Source organism: Lissotriton helveticus, chromosome 8 (genome assembly GCF_964261635.1).
Source record: "Lissotriton helveticus chromosome 8, aLisHel1.1, whole genome shotgun sequence".
NCBI lineage: Eukaryota > Metazoa > Chordata > Amphibia > Caudata > Salamandridae > Lissotriton > Lissotriton helveticus.
This window is the reverse complement of record NC_136069.1, coordinates 1,505,572,455-1,505,597,501: the sequence shown is the minus strand read 5'-3', so window position 1 is coordinate 1,505,597,501 and position 25,047 is coordinate 1,505,572,455. Positions and strand designations below refer to the sequence as shown.

Below are 25,047 nucleotides of genomic sequence, written 5' to 3'. Positions count from 1 at the left end.
AGGCGTCGAGCAGAAGCCCAAGAAGGCCGTCCAGCCTCAGTCGAGCAAGGGCGTCGAGCTGAATCCGGGTCGGGCGTCGAGCCGGAGCCAAGCAAGGGCGCGGAGCCGAGGGCCGCAAAGGGCGTCGAGCCGAAGACCAGCAAGGGCATCGAGCCGAAGATTGGTGCCCCTAAAGCGGTTGCCCAGGACGCCAACACGGTCAAGCCTCGGACCGAACAGCCCACGTCATCGACGCTCGAGTCTTCACACGTTGCTGGACCGAGGTCGTCTGTCATATCGGCGAAGCCGTCCGCTTCCTTCACAAAGCAGGTCTCGGACTCCCTCAAGCGTATCAGGGACAAGGCTTCGGCAGAAGACCCCAAAACGCCTTCCGCACCGAAGCAGTCGGTCCCCACCTCCAAGTCATCGATGCCACTCCTCTTCACGTTGCCGCCGAAGGTGGCACCGAAGGCCTTCGTACCACGGGCGGCGCCCGAAGCGGAATCGCAGAGTGCTGTGGGGTCGACGCCTACTCTCCCGGCTGGGGGCTTGACGCATCGACCACCATTAATTGAGGAACAGTCGGAACATTTCATCGATGCCGACACTGGGAAGCTTACGCTTTACAAGCGGAAAATTACGGCGACGACGCCTTTGGAGTCGTATACCATTTCTTTGAAGCACAAAAGGCCTGCTTCTGATTCACCGGTCTTGGTCGAACCACTGACTCCTCGGACTCAGAGTTGCCACGCCCTCGCCAACTTATTCCGATGCCGAGGATGCTGGGGATCAGGATGAGGAATACAGCTTCCCGGCCCACACAGATCCTGATGGACAACAGGACGCATGGGTGGACACAGGTGACCAGGGGGATCAGCAACCCGCCCTTGACCCTCAGATATACAATATCAAAACATCTCCCTCGAGGATTCTGCGGCATTCAATGCCTTGATTGAAAGGGCGGCTAAAAACCACGACGTTGAACTGCATGCTGACCCTGTGGAGGTGGACTTCCTCTTTGACACTTTTTCACCAGCTGAAAAGACTGTGAAATCCCTCCCAATGCTGAAAGGGGTCCTCAAACATGCTGCGGCCATTTTCAAAGAGCCCACACGGGCAAGGGTGGTCAACCCTAGAATTGAGAAAAAATACCGACCGGCACCTGGCGATCCCATCTACATCAAGGGCCAGTTGCCATTGGACTCCCTGGTTGTTTCTAATGCCCGCAAGAGGGCGAATTCGCAAACCACTGGTGAAGCTCCTCCCCCGGACAAAGAGTCCAAAGTGCTAGAAGCATCGAGAAAGAGAGTAGCAGCTCAGGCGGCCAATATCTGGCGTATCTTGAACACGCAAGCGCTCTTGGCACGGTACGACAGGGCACACTACGACACACTAGAGACCCTGTTGCAACATCTCCCAGACCAATATAAGGAGGCTGCGGAGATGCTTATCCAGGAAGGGAAGCTCATCTCCAACGCTTCAATTAAGTGTGCACTAGACGTTGCGGACACTGCAGCCAGGGCAATTAACACCAGTGTGATGTTAAGACGACAAGCATGGCTCAGAATCTCCGGATTTAAGCCTGAGATCCAAACTACCATCCTCAACCAGCCAGTTAACCCTGACAGATTATTTGGTCCTGAGGTGGATACCACCTTGGAAAAAATAAAAAAGGATACCGAGACTGCGAAGTCCATGGGGGCTCTCCAATCCCAACAGTTTCGAGTGAGCACTTTTCGTCGCTCAGGCAATAGGGGTGTTTCCAGAGGCCAAATGTCCCAGCAAACACAATTCAATAAAGGTGGGGCGCAATCCTCTTACCCCAAACAAAATAGAGGAGGTTATCGAGGCAACAACGCCAAGGGCAGAGGCAGGGGCAACAACAACTCCCGTTCCTCCGCCTCCAACAAACAGTGACGCCCTGTCACTGCCCCCCGACCATTCCACACCTGTCGGGGGGAGACTCCAGCAGTTCCTGCCAGTCTGGAAATCCATCACCACAGACAGGTGGGTCAGGAAACTTATCCAGTTCGGTTATTGTTTGGAGCTCACATCCACTCCACCCAACATACCACCAAAACACCGTCCTATGTCCACAGAGCATTTGCACTTATTGCAGCAGGAGGTTCTTGTCATGCTGCAAAAGGGCGCTATAGAGCTCGTGCCAGTGGAGGAGGAAGGCACAGGGGTGTACTCCCTGTACTTCTTAATCCCAAAGAAGGACGGGTCCCTCAGGCCTATTCTCGACCTCCGGCCCCTAAACCAATACATTCTCTCGGAACACTTCCACATGCTAATGCTGCAGCAAGTTCTTCCGTTACTCACTCAGGGGGACTTCCTCGCAACCTTGGACCTCAAGGATGCTTACTTCCACATTCCACTCCATCCATCACACAAAAAATACCTCAGATTCACCATTCAAAATCGGCATTATCAATTCAAGGTCCTTCCTTTCGGAGTGACCACGGCCCCCAGAGTGTTCACCAAATGTCTAGCGACAGTGGCGGCGCACCTCAGGAGACAACACATCCATGTCTACCCTTATCTGGACGACTGGCTGGTTCAGGCAAAGTCGGCCCAGCAGTGCGCCGCCGACATGTCCCACACCATTCACCTTCTTCACAGTCTGGGCTTCTCCCTGAACTATCCAAAGTCGCACCTTCAGCCGGCCCATGTGCGGCAATATCTAGGTGCAACAATCAATACTCTGGCAGCCACGGCTCAGCCAACTTCCGCGCGGATCAACAACATCCAGTCGCTAATCCAACAGTTCAAACCGCAACACTCGCTTCCTGCGAGAGTGTTCATGCAGTTGATAAGCATGATGGCCTCCTGCATTTTCATAGTCCCGCACACGAGGTTACATATGCGTCCGCTCCAGGAATGCTTAGCGCATCAGTGGAATCAGGCTCAGGGACAGTTGAAAGACCTAGTGTTGGTCACCGGTCGGCATACAACTCTCTGCATTGGTGGAATCCACACAACCTTTGCAAGGGCCGACCGTTCCAAGAGCCTGTCCCACAGATCATCCTGACGGCGGACGCGTCTCTCCAGGGATGGGGAGCTCATGTACTCCACTACACAGTGCAGGGACTATGGACAATACAGCAAAAGAAGATGCACATCAACTACCTAGAACTGATGGCAATCTTCATGGCACTGAAAGCATTCAAAATACATCTGTGCAACAAGGTCGTGTTGATCCGGACGGACAACATGACGGCCATGTACTACATCCAGAAGCAGGGACGTACGCACTCTCCACAGTTGTCTCATCTGGCTCAGAGCATGTGGAAGTGGGCCATTCAGAGGAACATCTTCCTCATGGCGGAACACCTCCCAGGCACGGACAATCAAATGGCGGACCTGCTCAGCAGGTACAGCCACCAGATGCACGAGTGGGAGATACATCCATCAGTACTCCGCCCGTACTTCCAGTAGTGGGGTCATCCACAAATAGACCTGTTCGCCACAAGGGAAAACGCAAAATGCCAAAGCTTTGCCGCCAGGTTCCCTCACCCACAGTCGCAAGGCAATGCGATATGGATGAACTGGTCAGGCAGATTTGCGTACGCTTTTCCCCCAGCACCTCTCATACCGCTGGTGGCAAGAAAGCTAAAGCAACACTCGATGACACTCATCCTGGTTGCTCCAACGTGGGCACACCAGCCATGGTACACCACGTTTCTAGAACTCTCCGTGGTACCGCATCAAAGGCTACACCTCACACCCAAGCTTTTGACGCAGAGCCATGGCGACATTCAGCATCCAGATCCGCAACAGCTCAACCTGGCGATCTGGCTCCTGAAGTCTTAGAGTTAGGCTACCTTGACTTGCCTCCTGAATGCATGGATATCATACGGGAGGCATGAAAGCCCACCACCAGAGCCTGCTATGCAGCTAAATGGAAGCGGTTTGTCATTTACTGTGCTACACACAACATCAACCCGCTAGATGCATCCACTCCCAACATCATCTGCTATTTGTTACATCTTTACAAATGCAATCTAGCATACGCTTCCATCAGGATACACTTATCCGCCATAGCGGCTTATCTCCAAAACAGGCAGCATCTCTCCATTTTCAGAGTGCCTGCCATTAAAGCCTTCCTAGAAGGCCTGAAGCGGGTCATCCCTCCCAGGACCCCGCCAGCTCCTGTATGGAACCTCAACGTGGTCCTCACCAGGTTGATGGGCCCACCTTTTGAACCTCTACATTCCTGTGAGATTCAGTTCTTGACATGGAAAGTAGCTTTTCTCATTGCCATTACGTCTCTACGTCGTGTTAGTGAGCTACAGGCGCTCACTGTACAAGAGCCATTCATTCAAATTCACTCCAACAGGGTGGTGCTGCGCACTAACCCTAAATTTCTTCCTAAAGTGATTTCGCAGTTCCATGTCAATCAGACCATTGAACTGCCCGCATTCTTTCAAAACCCAGAAACAGTTGCCGAAAGAATGCTCCACACTCTTGATGTCAAACGAGCCTTGATGTACTACATCGATAGGACCAAAGACTTTAGGAAACAACAACAACTCTTTGTTGCCTTCTCAGCCCCGCACAAAGGCAACCCCATTTCCAAAGCAGGTATAGCCAGGTGGATCATTAAGTGCATTCAGATTTGCTATCACAAGGCTAAGCGCACTTTAACCGTCCCTCCAAGAGCCCACTCCACCCGAAAGTTGGGGGCCTCTATGGCTTTCCTTGGTAATATCCCTTTGGAAGATATTTGTAGAGCAGCCACATGGTCTACACCACACACATTTACTAAACATTACTGTGTAGATGTGCACTCCAAGCAGCAGGCAGCTGTAGGGCAGGCTGTTCTTAAAACGCTTTTTCAGACTTCTGCAGCTGGCACAGGCGGCCGCCGTTAATGGAGGGACTGCTATTTATTCTATGCTATGAAAAGGCACAAAGAAGGCTAAAAAACAAACAGGACTAACTGCGATTTGGATTCATTGATTTGTATCCCATTAGCCTTCTTTCAGACTCTTTGTCCTTCAATGAGCTTACGAAAAAGAGCCTTTTTTTGATACTAACATTTCGTTTATAATTTGAGTAATTTGAACAAATGTTGCAATGTCTAAATAATGTGCAATGTATTGTTTCATAATTCGAATTTGATACGTTTTTTGTCATTTGTGGTTTATATATTTGTCTAAACGTTTTATATGTTTCGTGTTTCTCATACATGCAATGATGAATCTTTTTGTATTTGAAATTGAAAAGTAAAGGGTGAAACTAAATAAACCCACATAATCAGAAATAGTCCTGATTCATGTACTTGTAATATCAAGCAACAAAAAAGTGTGAGGGGAGCAAATTGTATATTAGTATAGATATGAATTCAGCAGCCCACATGCCTCGAACTGAATATGCTACTTACCAGTATGCATCTGTTCTTGGCATGTAGGGCTGCTGACATTCATAACGCCCGCCCTCCTCCCCGGCGCCTGTAGCGGCTGCAGACTTTTTAACACTTGCTCTTAGCATGGCCATCCCTTACACTATTACACTCCATCTTTGCCACAATGGCTAAAAACAATCTGGGGATGGAGTCGATGCCCATGCGCACTGTAGTCCAGGGGAGGAGCCACCTATCTCGTGATACTTCGAAGACTCTTCCAGGACAACAATGTGCAATCATCCGGACCCAACACTAGGCGGCGATCTATGCTATAGATATGAATGTCAGCAGCCCTACATGCCAAGAACAGATGCATACTGGTAAGTAGCATATTCATTATTAGCCTCCAGGAAACATGGTTGGTAGAGCCTATACATATTAATGGTTACAAAACCTTTCACACTGCTGCTCTAACTTGAACTCACGGGAGAGCCATGGGGGGGAGTTATGTACATATGTCTAAAATCGTATCAACACAAATAAGATTGTTCGAAAGCTGTAGACATTTACTTCCAATTTATCACTATAGATGTGGATAATTCACTTAGTATCGAATTGTTAAATTTCTATCCCCATGTCAGGGTGGAGGAGGTACTGAGGAAACTATGTTGTTACCAACAAAATCTAAACCCTTCACCAACAAAGGAAATAATTACTATTTGGGGAGGGGATTTTAACTCTGCCCTTTGTCAGCATGTGGAAAAGGGGGTATGTGGCATTTCGATTGAGGATGGTATGGGTCTACCACATTTCCCTCGCATGACTTATGGGGATCTTTTAAATGAAATTATATTTGGGCCTAGGATTCGTCAACATTTTGTGTTTCATCAATTCCTTTTAGTCCCACTTTCAATGGCCATGGAATATTTTCAGCTATAGACTTTATTTTATTGTCTAATAGTCACGCCCCCAGAGCTCAGGACTTTATTACTCACTCGATCCCACTGAGTTATCATTTTACTCTGAGCATAGGAATAATAGTACATAGTCACGTGATAAGTACTGGAGATAGACAAACTCACACCTTTGAAAACATAACCTTGAGTAGGCAAAATGGGTATGCTCTTCGTTGGGAAAAGTGGATCTTGACAAATTTACAAGAAAGGTTGCTGTAAACTGTAGGGACGCCCTCCCTGTTTGCCTTGAGGAGTCTACTTCCTATAATGATATTATAAGAGGCTTTTGTGTACTAGCTGAACACATTAAAAAGCCCTTTTTGTTAAGACCAATAAAAAGGCTATACAGAAAAAAGGGTGGTTTGACTCCAAATGCACCAAGGCCTATTTAAAACTAAAACATACTTTACATAACTCAAATAAAAACCGAGATGATATTAAAGAGGCCAGAAGGGAGTTTAAAAGAAAGGAAAGAGGCATTAAAAGTCGAGGTGTGGCATGCTTTACTCATAGCTTCTGAAACCAGAGACACAACTGCTTTCTGGAAAGCAGTTAATGCACCCTTTTTGGCCAATAAAGATATAGCATCAATGGAGATAGCTATTAGCGAGGCAGAATGGGTGGACCATTTTCCCAAACTGTGTAACGATCCATATAGTGATTCACCATTAAAACTTGCCTCAGGTGATGAGTTGGTACTACTCTCAAGTAGGTGCGATTTACACTTTGATTTGATTGAGGTTAATCAAGCCATTATGTCGACTATGGGAGGGAGGCTCCATGCCCAGACGGTATCCCTGTTGACCTTTATAAGGCTAACATCTTACTATGGGGACCGCTTTTAACACAAGTTATTAATGCAAGTTGCTAGACCCATTTTCCCTCAACCTGGGCAGAGTCGATATTGCTACCCATTTTTAAAAAAGTGGACAGGGAGAATCCAGCTTGTTATAGACCTATCTCATTGCTGGATTCCACAGGGAAAATAGTTGGCTGAGTTATTTTAAACCGATTACAAGAATGGGCCAACGAAATCTCCATTATGAGCGGCCTTCAATATGGTTTTCGTCAGGGAATGGGCACAGCGGAACAGGGTCTTAACTTATCTAAGCTTTCAGATAAGTACACAAAGGCCAAACAGGGCAGATTATTTTTAGCATTCGTAGGTGTAACTGCTGCCTTGGACTGTATCATTCACGAGAAGCTATGGCAGATTTTAGAGGGAATGGGGTGGACAGGTCGCTTTTACTTTTTTAGGTCTCGGACAGAAAGGCTGTGCTTGCGCAGTCTCCGGCAGGAGACTTTAATGTTTTTGAGTACGGGGCTTGAACTCGCCTCTCTCCTCCATCTCTCCTCCATTGGCTTGCTTCCTAAACGGAGGCCAGCCATTGGAGGAGAGAGGCGTCACTCCAAACAAGCCCCGTCTCTTTCGGATTCGGGGGCGTGTTTTTGGCGTTCTTTCTACCTATGACGTCATCCGTCACTCAGAACGCCAAAACACGCCCCCGAATCCGAAAATGCTCAGAGCTTTGCGGCTGCCATTTTCCTTTTCCTTAAGATGAGGTAGGCCGCTGCTGTCCTCGTTCCCCGCCGTGTCTTTTTCCCGCCCCCCCTCCCGCTGTCCGTGTCTTTGTTCCCGCCCTCCTCCCGATAGTTAGGTCGGCCGCTGCTGTTCTTTCCCCGCCGTGTCTTTTTCCCGCCCCCCTCCCGCTGTCCGTGTCTTTGTTTCCGCCCTCCTCCCGATGGTTAGGTCAGCCGCTGCTGTTCTTTCCCCGCCGTGTCTTTTTCCCGCCCCCCTCCCGCTGTCCATGTCTTTGTTCCCACCCTCCTCCCGCTGATTATGTCGGCCGCTGCTGTTCTCGTTCCCCGCCGTTCTCCCGCCCCCTGAAGTGAACAGTTCCTTCGTAGCTTAGCAGGGAGGGTTCACCTCCGAGGAAATGTTCACAGCGTCCTGAAGAGTAAGAATATTGCATGTCTTGCGAAAGTGACACGGGGAAGTAGTGAGATGTGTGAAACGAAAAGTGAAGAGGGGGGGAGAAGCATTCCCTGTGTGTGCTTAGAAATGCTGAGCGAGGCACTACGCAGGGCAGTCTGCATGAGCCCGGGAGCCTAACATGCCATCAGGAATGATCTACACCTACTGCCATTAGACAATGCCAGACACGACAGAGGCAGATGGAGCGGGGGCATTTCCAGCGTTTTGGTTGTTGTCACAATAACACCGTGTGACTTGCCTCGCACAGGATGAGTCGCACGTGTCAGCCACCGCTACACAGCGGGTTCTGTTCGTGCTGCAGGGATCGGTGTTCTTCATCCCCGAAGTCGGGCCAGCCTACAATGGCAGTTCGTCACCACCCTACCAAAGGGAGAAAGCCGGTGACGTGTGAGGCAAATCTTTGGTGCCCCCGTTAGATTCTGTGTCGGAGCTTAGCCATTCACGGGGACCGGTGCAAACGATATCCTGGCTCTGGTACTTTATACAAGCGTTTGTGCCACCGGAATGCCCTGCTTCGATGTGTAGTGCATCGCTGAACTGTCACCATACATCACACACATTTATGTTTTTTAAAAAAAAGCGTTTACTATTATTCCGACACGTACAATAAGAAGTGTGTAATCGTTTACATTCTACTCGGTGAATAATTTTAGAAACACACCATAATAATGTTCGTTTTGCGGTTTGTTACGTAATATAAAAGGAACGGAGTTTGTTTAAAGTGCCTGCTTTCACATGTACATTGTCTATACCATGGTTAAGTGTGTTCTTGCCTCTGCCCCCATGATTGTGCTATTGGCAATGTAAATGACAATGCCATTCATTTTTTTTGTAGGTGGCTCTATGTGTGGGTGGCTCTGTCTGTGTGAGGGTGGCTCTGTGTAGGGTGTAGCTATTGGCATTGTAAATGACAATGCCATTTATTTAACGATTAAGCTATTGGCAATGTAAATGACAATGCCCTTTATTGATGATTTAAAAAAAAAAAAAAAATGTCATAAGCAATGCCAAAAGCTCTACCTTTAATGATGCCGAGACCATTGCATTGTAAATGCTTGTTTAAGACTGCTCTATTCAGAGGCAAAAGCATGGTCCGTTATGGATTTGGGTGGGGGGGGCTGTGCACAGAATTATTCAGCATTAAGAGAGGAGTGAGGCAAGGTTGTGCCCTGGCACCCTTTTCCTTTACCCTGTATATAAACTATTTAGGACGGGTGTTAGAGAAGGAGTGCCAGGATCTACCTCTAGTGGATAAACGCCCCATACCTGCATTAATGTATGCGGACGACACGGTCCTCATGGCATGTACCCCCTGGGTCTCCAGCGGGTAGTTACCAGCTTTGGAAAATTCATGAGTGATCTGGGTCTCTGTTAATACATACAAAACGTTTATAATGAAGTGTGGGACAGATTGTAATAAGAGCAGAGATTTTTATATCAATGCAAAAAAGATTGAATGCACAAAAATCTTTTCATATTTGGGAATTTTAGTTGACCAAGGGGGAACTTGGTCTCAGGCCGTTAAAACCAGGAGACTATTATTTACAAAGGCACTTGCAGCTCTTTCAAATTTTAGTACAAAACTGGGTAGACGGCCACCAGTAGATTTGTTACAAATATATAAAGCAAAGTGTGTTTCGACAGAAATTTACGGCGCTTGTGTTTGGAGGCATGTTGATATCAACCCCTTACAGACCACAGAGAACTCTTTTTTTAGGTTTCTGTTGGCTGTTCCTGCCAACACCTCTACTCACATTTGCCACACAGAATTAGGCATACCATATTTGTGGGACACCATAAAAATCCAGCCAGTCTTACTTTGGCATAGGATATGAACCACTGAGGAAACATTACTTAATCGCCAAATTATGATGGACAGTGGTTGGTTAGATGGGGCCAAACATATAAGGTGGCTAAATTACATAAAACTATTTACCTTTAATCTTGGCCACCCGGAATATTACGAAGGCCCCAATACTATGAGTACTGTAGCTAGAAAGGATCTTAAAAATAGCTGTTTGAGTTTATTGGAAGCAAACCGAAACAGTAACATAATGACAAAATCAACCGTCCAGGCGCACCAATTTATTTTGACTACATCCAGTATTTAGCCATATTTAAGGATTATTGCAGGAGACTATGACAGATTTCTGCTAATGCCCTTTAGATTAAGTCCTATACACAGAATAACTAGTTTTCCCGAACAAAATGACTGGTCCAGAATGATGAGTAAATGTCCGTGTGACGACCTGTCCTCACAGTCGACGCTCCATGAATTTTTCTTTTGTAAATGTTATTATGTGCAGAGAAGGCGATGGATTGTACCGATACTTAAATCTCTTGGTTTTAAACAATGTCGACATGCACTATTGGCCTTACAATTCTTAGAGACCGAACTCGTAATTGCCACTATTATAGCGTTTAAAAAAAAAATCTTAAACGTAGGTAAACCATTGTGATGCGATTATTATAAGCAAGATCAAGTGAGGATTACTCCAAATTTAGATGCCCTGTTTTAATTTTTGAAGTTGAACACTATAAAAAAACAAGCATTTACAATGCAACGGTTTCGCCTTTGGAAATGTTAAAGCTATTTGCAATGTAAATGACAATGCCATTTATTTATCTGTTTTCAAAACCAACACATAAATACAAATGTTGTCATTTACAATGCCAATAGCTCAAACTTTTCCAAAGGCGAAACCGTTGCATTGTAAATGCTTGTTTTAATATCTCATTTAATAAAGTCTGAGGATGTGTTAACGCTAGACCAAACACAAGTGGCTAGAAGCAACATCTGGGTTAAAATTGTAGTCCACAGCACTGTGCACGTTGTGTGTCTTTTGAAAAAGAACTAGATGCTCTCAAAGTGAAGTGAACAAATGACTAATGTGGGCTGATCAACCTCGCCACGCTGCTTGCTGTAGTGGACAGAAGAAAACGCCAATGGCGTTAAGTCCCTATAAGTGTGTGTAATTGTATGCTGGAGTAAAATCAAAAAGATCTTGCTAACGCACATCACTAAATCCCTGAAACAAGGGATCTAGGGAAACTAGAATCCGGGGAGTTAAATCCGAGAGTAAGGAAAGTCCAATATCGCAGCTGTTAATTAACTGGACGTCAAGAGCAGGAGAACCGAGTCCAAGTCAATGGATAAGCGCGAGTTGGGCTATGAAATCAAGCTCATTAACAAGAAGTAAATGCTCCACGGGAGACTTGTTATAAAGCGCATTCTGGTTTTCAGTTTCCTAGGTGCATGGGCGGGGGTGAGATCTTCTGCCTCCAACAAGCTCTCCGCAGCGGTGGTAACATTACCAAACCTGGTATTTTTGCTTAGAAAAAACCCAGATATCTGTATTCTGCAAATATGTGTCATTTTCTCCCAAAAGAAATGTATAAAATTCCAAAAAGACATTTTCAGTAGTTTGGTTTAAAAAAAATTAGCGAACCTATCGCGTGACAAAAAAAAGTCTGTTAAAGACGTGTGTTAAGAGAACCTAGGTAGACAAGTTGCATAAGAAGCACGCCTTTAAATGTTGACACCGGAGTAGGAAGTTAGAGTTTGCGCAAAAGCCTACATCGGATCGCCCGGGGCAAGGCAGGACAAATTTAAAATAATAATAAAAAAGCAGGATAGACTTGTTAATTACCGTGTGCGCACACAGTACATAAGGTCGGTTGAATTGAGCGCTAGCCAGTTTGGTAAGCACGCTTCTTCATACTTGTTTGGGGTGATGTGCTTGACCACAACATGGATTTTTCAAGAAGTGCTCAGGAACGGGGAGATCACCTGGGGGGGTGTCCCTTTACCTCGATGCCAATACAATGTATGAAAACGGGGCATGTTTCCTAAACTGGACTTTGAATCTGCGGGCAGCCCTTTGAGCTGAAGATCTACAGTCATGGGACAATAAACCGGTACAGGCAACTAGACAATGCTCCAGGGAAAGGACTAGATGCGGCGCAGAGAGTCCTTTGAAAAAGACAATGCAGTGAGTGGATTGGCTGCGAGCTGAGGAGGACTACTTCTACAATTTTGCAGGTTTCATCTTCTGGAGAAATGAATCTCTACTGGTGTCTACGAAACTGCTTTGGAAAACTTCGCCTCAGTAACACTGCATGTGTTTCATGTCGGAGGCCCAGAGGTGTTTGCACCAACGCCACACCCCATGCCGCTAGTGTTGCTAACAAGTTTTTCAAAATCCACACTTTCCAAGCTGAGAAAATCAATACAAATTCACCTAAATGCACTCAAAATATATTAACTGTACCCACACAAGGATGATCTTAACTGTTTACCCACGCTCACCCCATGCTCACCGTCATGTTCCAAACTAGCAACGTTAATTGTATTATATACCACAAGAGGGTTGAGGAAACGGGGGAACGACAACCGCAGACAAATGGATGAAGTGTGGCTAAAAACCCCTGTAAGTAACTGAGGCCATACACAATTTTAGTAAGATCGAAAAGATGTTCTACAACATACACAAAGGCGGCAATGGTTGTGTCACTGGCTGCCAGTATTTGTCTATATGAAAAGGAAAGGAGGGAATGAAAGGTAAAGAGTAATTTGAGTAAGAAAGACAGGGAAAAAAAAAAAGAAAGGAAAGAAGGCAATAACAAAGTATTACAAGAGCTCCACATTAAACATGATAACGCCTGGTTTTCTTCCTGGGCAAAGTTTATTAAAGAACCACTGGTGAAATTGATTACATAACAAACATGTTAAGAATTGCCAGCTGAAGCATTCACAACAGCACTTGCAGGAGACTGGAAACGACAAAGTGGGGAACGTGGCCTCTGCTCACATCTGGTATAAAGTGCATTGCTGTCAAATGAGACTAAACACAAAGGCGACATCAGAGGGATAAACAAAGGGGGAACAAGTGGCACATTGGCTCGGTTGCGGGTGGGCTCCGTGTGAAAGAGCAAAATGCAGTCAAAGTGAAGTGCTTTGGTGCCCCTGCAAAATGAGAATGAAATGGATGGAGAATGGATGAAGAGAGCTGGCCGAAAGCCCCGTTAAATAAGGACTATTGTTCATCTATGTTTAATATTTTTTGTAATCAAAAGGTCTACAGATCAAATTGCATATTGTTGTAAAAGCTACGCCATAAAACCTATGAAAAATCTGCATCCTCCCGATAATTTCCCACCCATAACCAGGATATTAAGATACACGAATCCAATCTGTCACACACCAATGGGTAAGCAGACTGGCGTATTAACGATCATCGTTTTGGCAACATTTAAATTGTTTTACCCTTAATCAATGGCAGGGCATCAGGAGGGGTGTGGGCCGTTCAAGGCGTGCAACTCATGGCGATAGGTTAAACGAGTGAATCAGAGGCAATTTATATGTGGATACTGGTTACAAACCAAGGAAACTAGTAAAGTCGCAGAAACTAAACATTTTAGCTTTGGGTTTACAGACCACCTACTCCACACCCACCTTTATAGTACTGAGCAAATTGTGAAACCTATTTTTATACTAAACTGACAGCAAGGTGTATGTAAGAGACATAGGACACCTAAACATGCGCATAAACAGAGTGCACGATACATGGGGCAATTCGAACATATGGCATCACAGCCATCGCAAAGAACCACGTACAAATAGTGCTGCACGTAAACAACCAGCCTCACCTTTCCACTGCACCAGCTGTTCTTATCCAGGGGCCCCACCACGCCTATTCAGGGGTTCTGTGTGTTTAAACGATTAAATAAAATTATCAGGCTAACCGACTATACATACATAAAAGGCAAATGTTGCATTTAAATATTTGATATACCGTGTTAATGTAAAGATTTTTGACATGAAGGCTAAAAATAGCAACAATATAGTATGGACGAAGGGCGGCCTCAACTAAAGCAATGGTATGCGCCGACATAAAGAGCAAGAATATGAACGTAGCATCTTTAAAAGATCACGAATTGTACACTTTTATACTTGTTTTTCAGTTCAAACTGAAGAAACTGCTAGTGCCCCAGGATACCAATAGTGATTCTACGAGGACCCACAGAAACCGGATCAAGAACAGATTTAACATACAGATTCAGGCGATCTTAGCCCCACCCTCTATGGGAGATGGGATCATAAGCTTCTCATGCCACCCTTCTCCTTCCAACATTACCCTTGCCCAGTCAACCATATTCTCTCCCTAAAGTAGCCAGGTAATCCCCTCCTTACACATTCGACTCCTTAAATAAACCCCTTATTCCATCCCTCGACGTCCTTAGATCCTTATCTCAGTGCCTCCATTTCTACTCCCATGTCCCCTCCATTTCACCTTCTTTGTCCTCCATCCCACCTCAAATTGCATTCTCAGGCCTCTCATTTCGCCCCTTCACCCTGGATCGGTCTCCTCGGATATCTCCCCCCCCCCCCGCCCCCTGTATGTGCTTTGTCTTCTTCCCAGGTAATTCGCTCGCCCCCACCCAAAAAACTACCCGAGGATGAAAAGCATTTCTCTGCTGGTCAGCCTTCAGTATAACCAACACCTTACTAATCACATTTCCACATTAACTAGGCCGTATGTCAGCCCCCACCCATCGCCTTCTCGCAAACGTCTGCGATTTGAGAGTCCTTATTTCTCAGCTCTACTACATGATAGTCACGTAACACCGTTTCCACCATCTCATCTTACCATTACCCACGCACTCGGTAACAGTTCACCTATAATTTCCGCGTACTTCTACTTGCTCCCTGCCCCTTCTTTCCTGCATGAGCATACATCTTCGAGCCCCCCCATCGGGGACCGGCTTACCGCACCTTGGCCGCCGCTTAGGCAGTCCCTGTCTCGCTGCTCTGCTCTTCTCGAACAACTCCTTCCTTCACTTTCAGCTCACAAAATAGCGACTGCTGCACAGAGAGGGGGTAGGATAGCAGTAGCTAGCGGTGACGTAGCCCGCCGGATATGACGTTTCCTTCAATGGCGACGATAGAAAGGGACTTTTTGACCCTGAAAACGAACGCCATGCACATATTTTAGTGTTCCTGACGACCTTTCAAACCAATTTCAGTTAAAGCAGATGTATTTCTAAAAAGATAATAGGATACAGATACTCCTCGATTTGGTACCAAAAACGTATGTTTTTTTCAATGTATGAAATAATCAATGTAAACATGCGCAGAGACAGGAATTTCGAGCACACATGCAAACATTTATTGTTTTTACTATCCCGTTAATTTGAAAAAGGGAACTCAAAGATGGCTGCTCTGTTTTCCATATCTAGTGTAACATTGACACATGGTTCTGACGGGCTTGAATCTCCTCTGTAGGTTATCTTTTCAATTTATAACAGCTGGACTTTATTTAATTCTCTGGCTGGACCGGAGTCAAGGGCTGTGTTGTGTTGAAGACCCTAAGCCCTCACTGGTGTAAAGGACAGACACAGAGACAGCGTGCTGGAAGTAAGCCGGAGGGAGGGTACTTTTGCCCGACTCCTCCTTTATAATCAGGGTCACTTGACTGGAGACGTCTGTTGACGATGGATGTGGGGAGAGTGTATTTTCATTTATTTTTATTTTATGCGTTTTTATATAGCTCGGACTTTACCCGAAGGTGAGAGGAAAACAAGTCAGGTCCCGGGCCGCGCTGTGATTGGCTGACGTCACGGGGGTGTCCCGGGCCGGCAGCCAATCACAGCGCGGCCCGGGAATGACGTCACGGGGGTGTCCCGGGCCGGCAGCCAATCGCAGCGCGGCCCGGGACAAAGGGGCGGGGCTTAAAAAAAGCACCAGAAACGCCCCCGAATCGCGTTTTCGTGAGAAAGCGCGATTGACAGCCTCTGCCTCCCAATGGCTAGCCTCCATTTATGGAGCTAGCCAATTGGAAACAGAGGCTGTCCTAACCTCACTATTAAAAACAACAGATTTCGATCTGGGAGGGGCTTCGCCCCTCGCCAGGTTACGAAACCTAAAAATTCAGAACCACCTGTGCAGTTTTAATTTTTTTTACTGTTTTGTGTTGTCTGCCGTGTTTGTCTTTGTTGGTGTATCATAATAAACTGCTGCAGCTTTCTATGCATATTAATAAGATATATTCATATTGCCAAAACTGTAAATAAAACCAAAGCACTTATACCAATAGATTTGTCTTATATTTATAAATATTTTGCTTTAGGTTTGAAGTCCATTTTGCTTCACGTTTGCAGAACAGACACACAATTTTTAATTGTATTCATAAGAAGTCACTTTTCTATTGGTTTATAATTCAATACAGTGCAATGCGCTGCTTTATATTCCTTTGCATCAAGAGGATGTTCCATGGGTGTTGTAGGGGAATTTTCAAGCATCCACCTATGGTTTGTGAAGCAAATACATATCGACAATGACTTGTACCCATTGATTAGTGCCAAAATCCTGCACCCCTGAGGTTGGCATAATGAGAAGTATTTTTATTACTCTTGTCTTTTTCCTCTTTGCATTTACTTCATTCTACAGCACATATACTTAATGGAAATAGCCTTAAATTATAGTTTTATTGCACAAATGGACTCCATCCTACACAAAAAACCAAAACACAGACACAGATGTACTACAGCACAAGGGTGTCTGCATTCGTGCAAGTCTGTACAAAGTTTGTCAGTACATTGAGCGAGGATAACTTTGCCATTTCTTTATAGATGTAGAATAATTCTCTATAGGGCAAAGGCTGTGGGTGGTAGGAGCTTGTTTACCTCATGGAGCTTGGGTTTTTGAAAGGAGCGGGCTCTCCATAAGGAGTACAGGGCAAAGGATGTTCATAGTAGGACCGTGTTCTCTTATCTGCAATGTCTGGAGAGACTTGTGTCTCAGTAAAGAGCTCTGTACATATCGTAAGCTATGTGTAGTAGCAGCTTGCCCATTTAATTGGGTTTGTGTGGTGAGGAACTAGTCTATTCATAAAGACCTCTGTACACAGCGAAGATTGTGCATAGTAGGGCTTTGCCCTCGTATTGGTGCTGGGGTGTGATGAGGGACTGGCATGTGAATAGCTCTTTCAAGGGCACGGACTCCACATAATAGGGCTTGGCTAAGGTGAGCTACGTGTCTGTGTGAAGAGTTCTGTGCATGGCGAAGGCTGTGCATAGTAGGGACTGCCCCACATAATGGGGCTTGGGTTTAGTGAGGGATTGGGCCTCTCCATGAAGAGTCCTGTACATGGAGAAAACTGTAACATAACTGGGCTTGGATATGAGGAGAGACTGACCTTTCTGTAAAGACCTCTGTGCAGGGCAAAAGCTCTACATAGTAGGGGCTTGATAATATAATGGGTCTTCACTTGGTTTTACGATGTTAAGACATTCCTTGAACCTGCTCAACGCCCAAACACAAGCTACGAGTTCTTAAGCCATTTTTGTGTGTATTGTTTAGATTATTCACAATTAGTGTTTTTTCCTACAGACCTTTCTGGGGTTTTCTGCCTAATTTCACCTGTTACTAGCACAGATAAGTCCTCTGGGCAGTCTGTGAGGAGGATAATATCCACCCCTGAGGTGGGGTGGCCTTGATGGAGGGCAAATCAATTTAATTGATTATTAAAAAGTGTCAATATGTTTTTGAAAGCCATGATAGTTGACACATTGGGCACTTCAAGTGAAGGCCCTTTTCATGTTCCTGTTCTCGTCATGTTGTGAAAATACAGTTAAAGTTGTAACCTAGATGGGCAAACCTACTATGTTTAAGTGCAAAACAGCTGGTTTTTCATTTTTGTAAACATTTTTACTGATTAGAGTGATAGTCACTGTGTTGACACTGTGTGTTTAGTTATATATTTTCAGTTTTAAAATCGCACTGTGATCGCACGAATTGTGACTGGTTCAAACGATATTTCTAAAGCTGTCTCTTCACATCCTCAATATGACTCCAGCTGTGAAATATGGCATGCTTCTGGTTGTCTAAAAAATGAACAAGCATTTGCAATGCAATAGGTCTCGCATTTACGCGAGTTTAAGCTATTGACATTGTAAATAACAATCCCTTTTATTTATTTGTTTTAAAAACCAAAACATAAATAAAATGCATTGTTATTTTCAATGCCAATAGCTCAAACTCAAATAAATGCGAGACCTATTGTATTGCAAATGCTTGTTATCCTTTATTACAATGCTGCAATTGTTCATTATATACAATTAAATTAGACTACCAGCCCACAAAATAATTCATCAACTCACGTCTACAAATGTGCTTACATTACTTTACAGTTTGACATTACAGCTTCTTAATGCAAGCTCCCACTGTTACCCCTTTCTCCTCCCCCCCTATTTAGTCTACCATTCACCCATAGAATTCTCCTTCATACACACAATACTTTTTAAAAAACTTTACCACATTATACCTTTTAGCGCTGCATTCTAACAAACATTTGTGTTATATTCTTCCAATAATACTTTTTAAATACCCATTGCAGTTGCACACTAACAAACAAAATTCCTTTATAGTACGCTATATGCCATTTTTTAACCTTTGCGGCACAACAGCAACCAATATTTCTTTACAAAGGCTGCTAAATGTTGCATACATTTACCCCGAAGCTACCTATACACAGCACCATAAGCACCATATGTGCTAGCATGATAGCTATTGAAACAAGCATTGGAAATGCAATCGGGCTCGGATTTATTTGAGTTTGAGCTAATGGCATTGTAAATGGCAATGTCTTTTCGCCATGTGTTATGGAGTGTGTGCATGTGGTGTGTAGTGGAATTATGTGAGTTAGATTGGAATTGTAGCAATGGTGGCATGCTGTGCTTTACATGAATATATTTAAAAGTAAAGTGTACCATACTGAGATTGCTACAATAGTTAATTGTGCATGCGTTAACAATTGATGCATGCACTGATGGCTGGTGGTGTGTGTGTTTGGTAAAAGACTGCTCTGCCGCCTGGAGGTGTTTGTGCCTGGTGGAAGGGTGCACTGACGGCTGGTGGGTCTGTGGTTGGTAAAAGCGTGCACAGATGGCTGATGGTGTGTGTGTTTGGTGAAAGCGTGCACTGACGGTTGCTGGTGAGTGTGCCTTGTAAAAGAATGCACTGATGGCTGGTGTTGTACACCTGGTGGTGTTTGTGGTTCGTGAAAGCGTGCATTGATGGCTGGTGGTGTTTGGTCCTGGTGAAAGGGTGCACTGACGACTGGTGGTGTGTTGTTGTATGTGTGGTTGTGTGTGTAGTGGTGAGTGTGTGGTGGTGGACACAGAGAAGCACTTACCTGCTAGACGCTGCAACGCCGCCACCGCCAGGAGTCATTTTGGGGCAAACAGGCACCTGGTAGAAAGCCGCCACCGCCGAGAGTCATCTTCCCTCACGCCACACGCGCCGCCGCTCCGGGACTTCAATTCCCGGCAGCCTACGCGGCGGCGCGCCTACCAACGACGCGAGGGCGCCAGGAGGAGGCGCAATAAAGCGCCTCAGTTACCGGCGGAGCAGGGGGACACAGAGAAGCACTTACCTGCTAGACGCTGCAACGCCGCCACCGCCAGGAGTCATTTTGGGGCAAACAGGCACCTGGTAGAAAGCCGCCACCGCCGAGAGTCATCTTCCCTCACGCCACACGCGCCGCCGCTCCGGGACTTCAATTCCCGGCAGCCTACGCGGCGGCGCGCCTACCAACGACGCGAGGGCGCCAGGAGGAGGCGCAATAAAGCGCCTCAGTTACCGGCGGAGCAGGGGGACACAGAGAAGCACTTACCTGCTAGACGCTGCAACGCCGCCACCGCCAGGAGTCATTTTGGGGCAAACAGGCACCTGGTAGAAAGCCGCCACCGCCGAGAGTCATCTTCCCTCACGCCACACGCGCCGCCGCTCCGGGACTTCAATTCCCAGCAGCCTACGCGGCGGCGCGCCTACCAACGACGCGAGGGCGCCAGGAGGAGGCGCAATAAAGCGCCTCAGTTACCGGCGGAGCAGGGGGACACAGAGAAGCACTTACCTGCTAGACGCTGCAACGCCGCCACCGCCAGGAGTCATTTTGGGGCAAACAGGCACCTGGTAGAAAGCCGCCACCGCCGAGAGTCATCTCCCTCACGCCACACGCGCCGCCGCTCCGGGACTTCAATTCCCGGCAGCCTACGCGGCGGCGCGCCTACCAACGACGCGAGGGCGCCAGGAGGAGGCGCAATAAAGCGCCTCAGTTACCGGCGGAGCAGGGGGACACAGAGAAGCACTTACCTGCTAGACGCTGCAACGCCGCCACCGCCAGGAGTCATTTTGGGGCAAACAGGCACCTGGTAGAAAGCCGCCACCGCCGAGAGTCATCTTCCCTCACGCCACACGCGCCGCCGCTCCGGGACTTCAATTCCCAGCAGCCTACGCGGCGGCGCGCCTACCAACGACGCGAGTGCGCCAGGAGGAGGCGCAATAAAGCGCCTCAGTTACCCGCTGCGCGGGACGCGAGCGGGACGCCTGGGGCTAAGCCCGGGCAAAGGGCGGGCCCTCTACGGCCCTCATCGGCAGGAGGAGGCAGGGGCAGGGCCTGACCCCCTGGTGCACCAGAGACGCGTCCACAAGTAAGACTTAGTTGCTCTGTTGTTTACCGTGTTACATATAGATGACGACTAAAAAGAAACCTGCTGTTCTGCCCGCCAATACCATGGATAATTATGTTGTGCAAACAGTAAAGAAAATAAATGAACAAAGGAGGGAATCACTTGGGCTAAGCCAGTCACCAGATTTGCGCAGGTTAAGCCCTACTTTACCTATGTCAGCTGAGGATAGCCCCTTCGTGATGGTGGAAACCAGGGCCTCAACTAACGATTCTCCTATGATTGAGACTGACAGCCAGCCACTGATCACGTTAGCATCCCCTGTTATTCTGGATGTAGACTTTGATAATGTTATTGATTCAGATCCAGACACTGTTACTGGTCCTGTGGAGGATGATCTACCACTGATTGAGCACACACCCCGGCCTGTGCGTGCCTGTGTGAAGAATCAGCGGAAACAGGGTGGTCAAAGGCCAAGAGTGAAAAGGAAAAGAACATTATCCCCAGGTTCCTCGAGAGCTCCCCTAAAGGCAGCAGGGGAAGGGACTATAAGAAACAGAGGAGAGGATGAAATGTTTGCTAAACTGCTTGAGGTTGTAGAGGGTAAACTTATCGAAATTGTAAAACCTCTGATCTCTAAAATAGATAAACTGCAGGCGGAAGTAAAAAGACTTGGAGGTATGCAAACTAAGTTGACGGAGGAAATAGGTAGTCTTAATACCTCATTATTAACAAGAAATATTACAGAAGGGGTTAATCAAGCCGGAGAAGGGATACCTGGTGTGCTGACCGATCCAGCCCATACGCCGGCCCCAAAAGTTAATCATAATATAACAACAGCAGAAGGGCGCCCGTTGATAGTTAATATTCCACAAGCACAAGTCCACGGTACAGACCCTCTGCAGTTTATCGAGGAAGCCTCACCTGTTGTATTAGTGTTAGCTAATGTACCCCAGTTGGATGACGGTATTATCGAGTCAGACAGCTCTCTGAGTAGTAAGGCCCTTCACTGGCTCTCTGGTAATATGAGGTTAGCGCCTGGTGGGTTACAGCAACTGGCGCATGATATCAAAGCAGTTAAACGTGTTCCCTGGATAGGGAATCGCCCCAAAAGATTTAAAGGGGACTGCGTGGCGGTAACATTTGCACATCCCAATATACTTCCTAATGTTCTAACACCTATTTTTCCACCTCAGCGTAGAAGAGGTACGGGGGTTCCCCTAACACTAAAATTTTTCCATGGGGAACAGCAAAATGTAACCCTACCAAAAACGCCAGCATTAGGATGGGATAACAACTTGAATATGCATAACCGCTGGGCATCCCCCCTAGTACCAAGTATGCTATTGCACAATAGATATGATGCCCTATCTGGTCTTAACAACTGCGATTGACAAGAGGTCAGACACGAGTCTGCCGAAGTGGTTGCAGGAGTAGATTCACATCAGCCCTCAAATACAACTGGTAGTATACTGCCTAAGTCTGTGGGTACATCTTGCAATACCTTAGTGGGGACGTCAACAACTTGCCTTATTGCCAGTTGGAATATAGCAGGACTAGTTTCTAAATTAAATGTACTAGGGTGGCTAGAACTAATTAGAACATTTGATATCTTATGTTTACAAGAGACCTGGTGTCTAAATTTTAAGGGCCTTGATGGTTTTGTAGCATATGAGTTACCAGCAGTGGCAACTACCTCAGGGAGGGCCAAAGGTGGTTTGCTAATTCTGATTTCTGTGAAAATGCGAATCAGGGTGAAGGAGCATATCACTGTGGGCAATAATTCCCAACTGCTGTGGTTAGCGGATGAGGCAGACAAAAACATTCTGTTGATTAATATGTATAATAATGTTTTTGATGCCAGCAGATCTACGGTTATTTTAGAATTAGACGTCGCAATCAAACAATTGATGAAAGCTTCTAATACAGTTTTTGAATTCATATATGTTGGAGATTTTAACATTTCTGTTTGCCCTCTCTCTAACCAAAAGTTGTGTGGCACTTTGAATCGTGTTGGAGAGCCAGCTACACACTTCCAACACAATACATATGGAGAAACTTTGAACTCCTTCCTACTCGCCTACGATTTGGAGATCCTAGAGATTGAGCGGGACGGGAAGGGTGATAGTTTGCCAACCTTTGTGGGGAGAGGGGCGAACACTGTGATTGATTTTATTTGCATGTCTTCCGAATTAGCTCATTTTAGTTCTGATGTCAAGGTTGTAGACCATATGGTTAGTGATCATAACTGTCTTGTTATTGAAACTAGGTTTTGGGAAGTTTGTATAATTCCAGATAGTAGTCCTATTTTAAACATTGAGGTACATAGGCCGAATGGATTCAGAATAAGGTGGGCAGGGGATAAAGCTGAAGTAACTTCTAATTGCATTATCTCCTGCTGCTTAAATGACATTACATCAATTATTGATGAGAAACCAAATATGGAGGCCTGTATTTCCCACTTTATAAAAATCAATGTTTTTATTAGTAGTAAGTTTACTAGGTCTGCTGGAAATTTTAATAATAAAGCAAGGGGATGGTTTAATAATGCATGTACTGTGGCACTGAAGACACTAAAAAAGGCATTATCCATCAAACCTAGAGACAAAACAGTTGTAGCTAAGCTTAGATCTGACTATAATTTAGCTCTTAAGCAAAGGAAAGTTGAATTACGTGAGGAAGCTTGGGAGCGATTTGATCTAGCGGCTGTATCGAATAATTGTACGCTTTTTTGGGCAGTAGTAAACAGCCCCTTTTTAAAAGATGATAAACTTCCCGTGTTAACCTCAAACGTGGGCAAGGAATCATGGGTACAGCATTTTTCTGGCATTTTTAATCCTAACACGGTAACGTTGCCGATAAGTTGCTCTTGGCCAGTACTTAACCTAGATATCACCTTACAGGAGGTCCTAAGTAGTATCAGGGCTAGTAAGGGCGGTAAGGCCCAGGGACCCGATGGTGTCCCAGTTGATGTGTACAAATTCGCGCCTGAGACTTGGGGGCCAGTACTAGCCAAAGTTTTTAACGCTGCTGTTCGCTATACTATTCCGTGCACCTGGTCTGAATCTATAATAGTTCCAATTCATAAGAAAGGGGACCGAGGAAACGCTAAAAACTACCGGCCAATTTCATTGTTGGATTCGTCCGTCAAGATTATGAGCCGTGTACTCCTCGTCCGATTGGAAGAATGGGCAGAGTCTAATCAAATAATGACAGACTGCCAATACGGGTTCAGGAAAGGAAGAGGTTGCATTGAACAATGCTTAAATCTGGAGCTCCTGATTGGGAAATACACCCGAGCAAAAAATGGTTCACTTTACCTCTGTTTCGCTGATTTGAGCAGCGCTTTTGACCTGGTGGATCACGCCATACTATGGACTACTTTGCTAGAAATGGGAGCACCTAGGGAAATTATATATTTTCTGGCCCGTTTATACGAGAGGCTTAGCTCGAGTGTCCGGTACGGGCCTTCGGGCGAATGCACAGACAAATTCAGGGTCAGGAGAGGTATCAGACAAGGGTGTGTATTGGCACCCTTGCTTTTCACTCTGTTTATTAATGAAATAGACTCGATCTTAAAGAGGGCACCAGCGGACGCACCTAGAGTAAACACAAGCACCATCCCCGTGTTACTCTATGCGGACGACGCTGTGTTGCTCTCTAGGACTCCCCGGGGTCTACAGCTTTTGATGGATAAATTTGTGGCCTTTATCGAAAAAAGAAAGCTGGTCATTAACAAAAGCAAGACATTTGTGATGGAGTGCGGAGCTAGTAAGGTGAAAACTAAAAAGCCCTATAGGTATCTCATTGATGGCCAAGTGGTGCAGTGTGTGGAAAACTTTTGCTACCTGGGAGTTAACTTTTCCAAAAATGGTCACTGGGATGTCGAGCACAAGGTGGTGCGCGACAAAATGATCAGGAGTGCCAATGGAATATTTGCATTTGCAAGTAAATTAGGTAGTAGAAGGCCTAAAGAAATGCTTAAGATCTTTGAAGCTAGGTGCCTCTCGGCTGCCCTCTACGGAGCAGGGGTATGGGGGGTATCCAGGGTAGAATCTCTACAGGTAGAAGAGAATATGTTTCTGAAAAAATTACTGTGTCTCCCGACCTCTACTGCTAATAGTTTGGTCCATAAAGAACTAGGACTACATCATATAAACGATCTATTATTATTGAGACCTTTGATGTTGTGGCGTTCGGTCTGGATGAAAGACGAAACCTCATTTAATAGGGCCATCATTGAGGATTGTTTACGTCTAGACTATTTTCTCAAAATCCCATGGATTAAATACACAATT

The 25,047-nt window shown here is 45.9% G+C and overlaps 1 protein-coding gene across 1 annotated transcript in view; it reads left to right on the top strand.

The window, feature by feature from the left end:
• The window catches only part of DDIAS (DNA damage induced apoptosis suppressor), a 160,403-nt gene that overhangs the window by 105,313 nt on the left and 30,043 nt on the right, over positions 1–25,047 (top strand).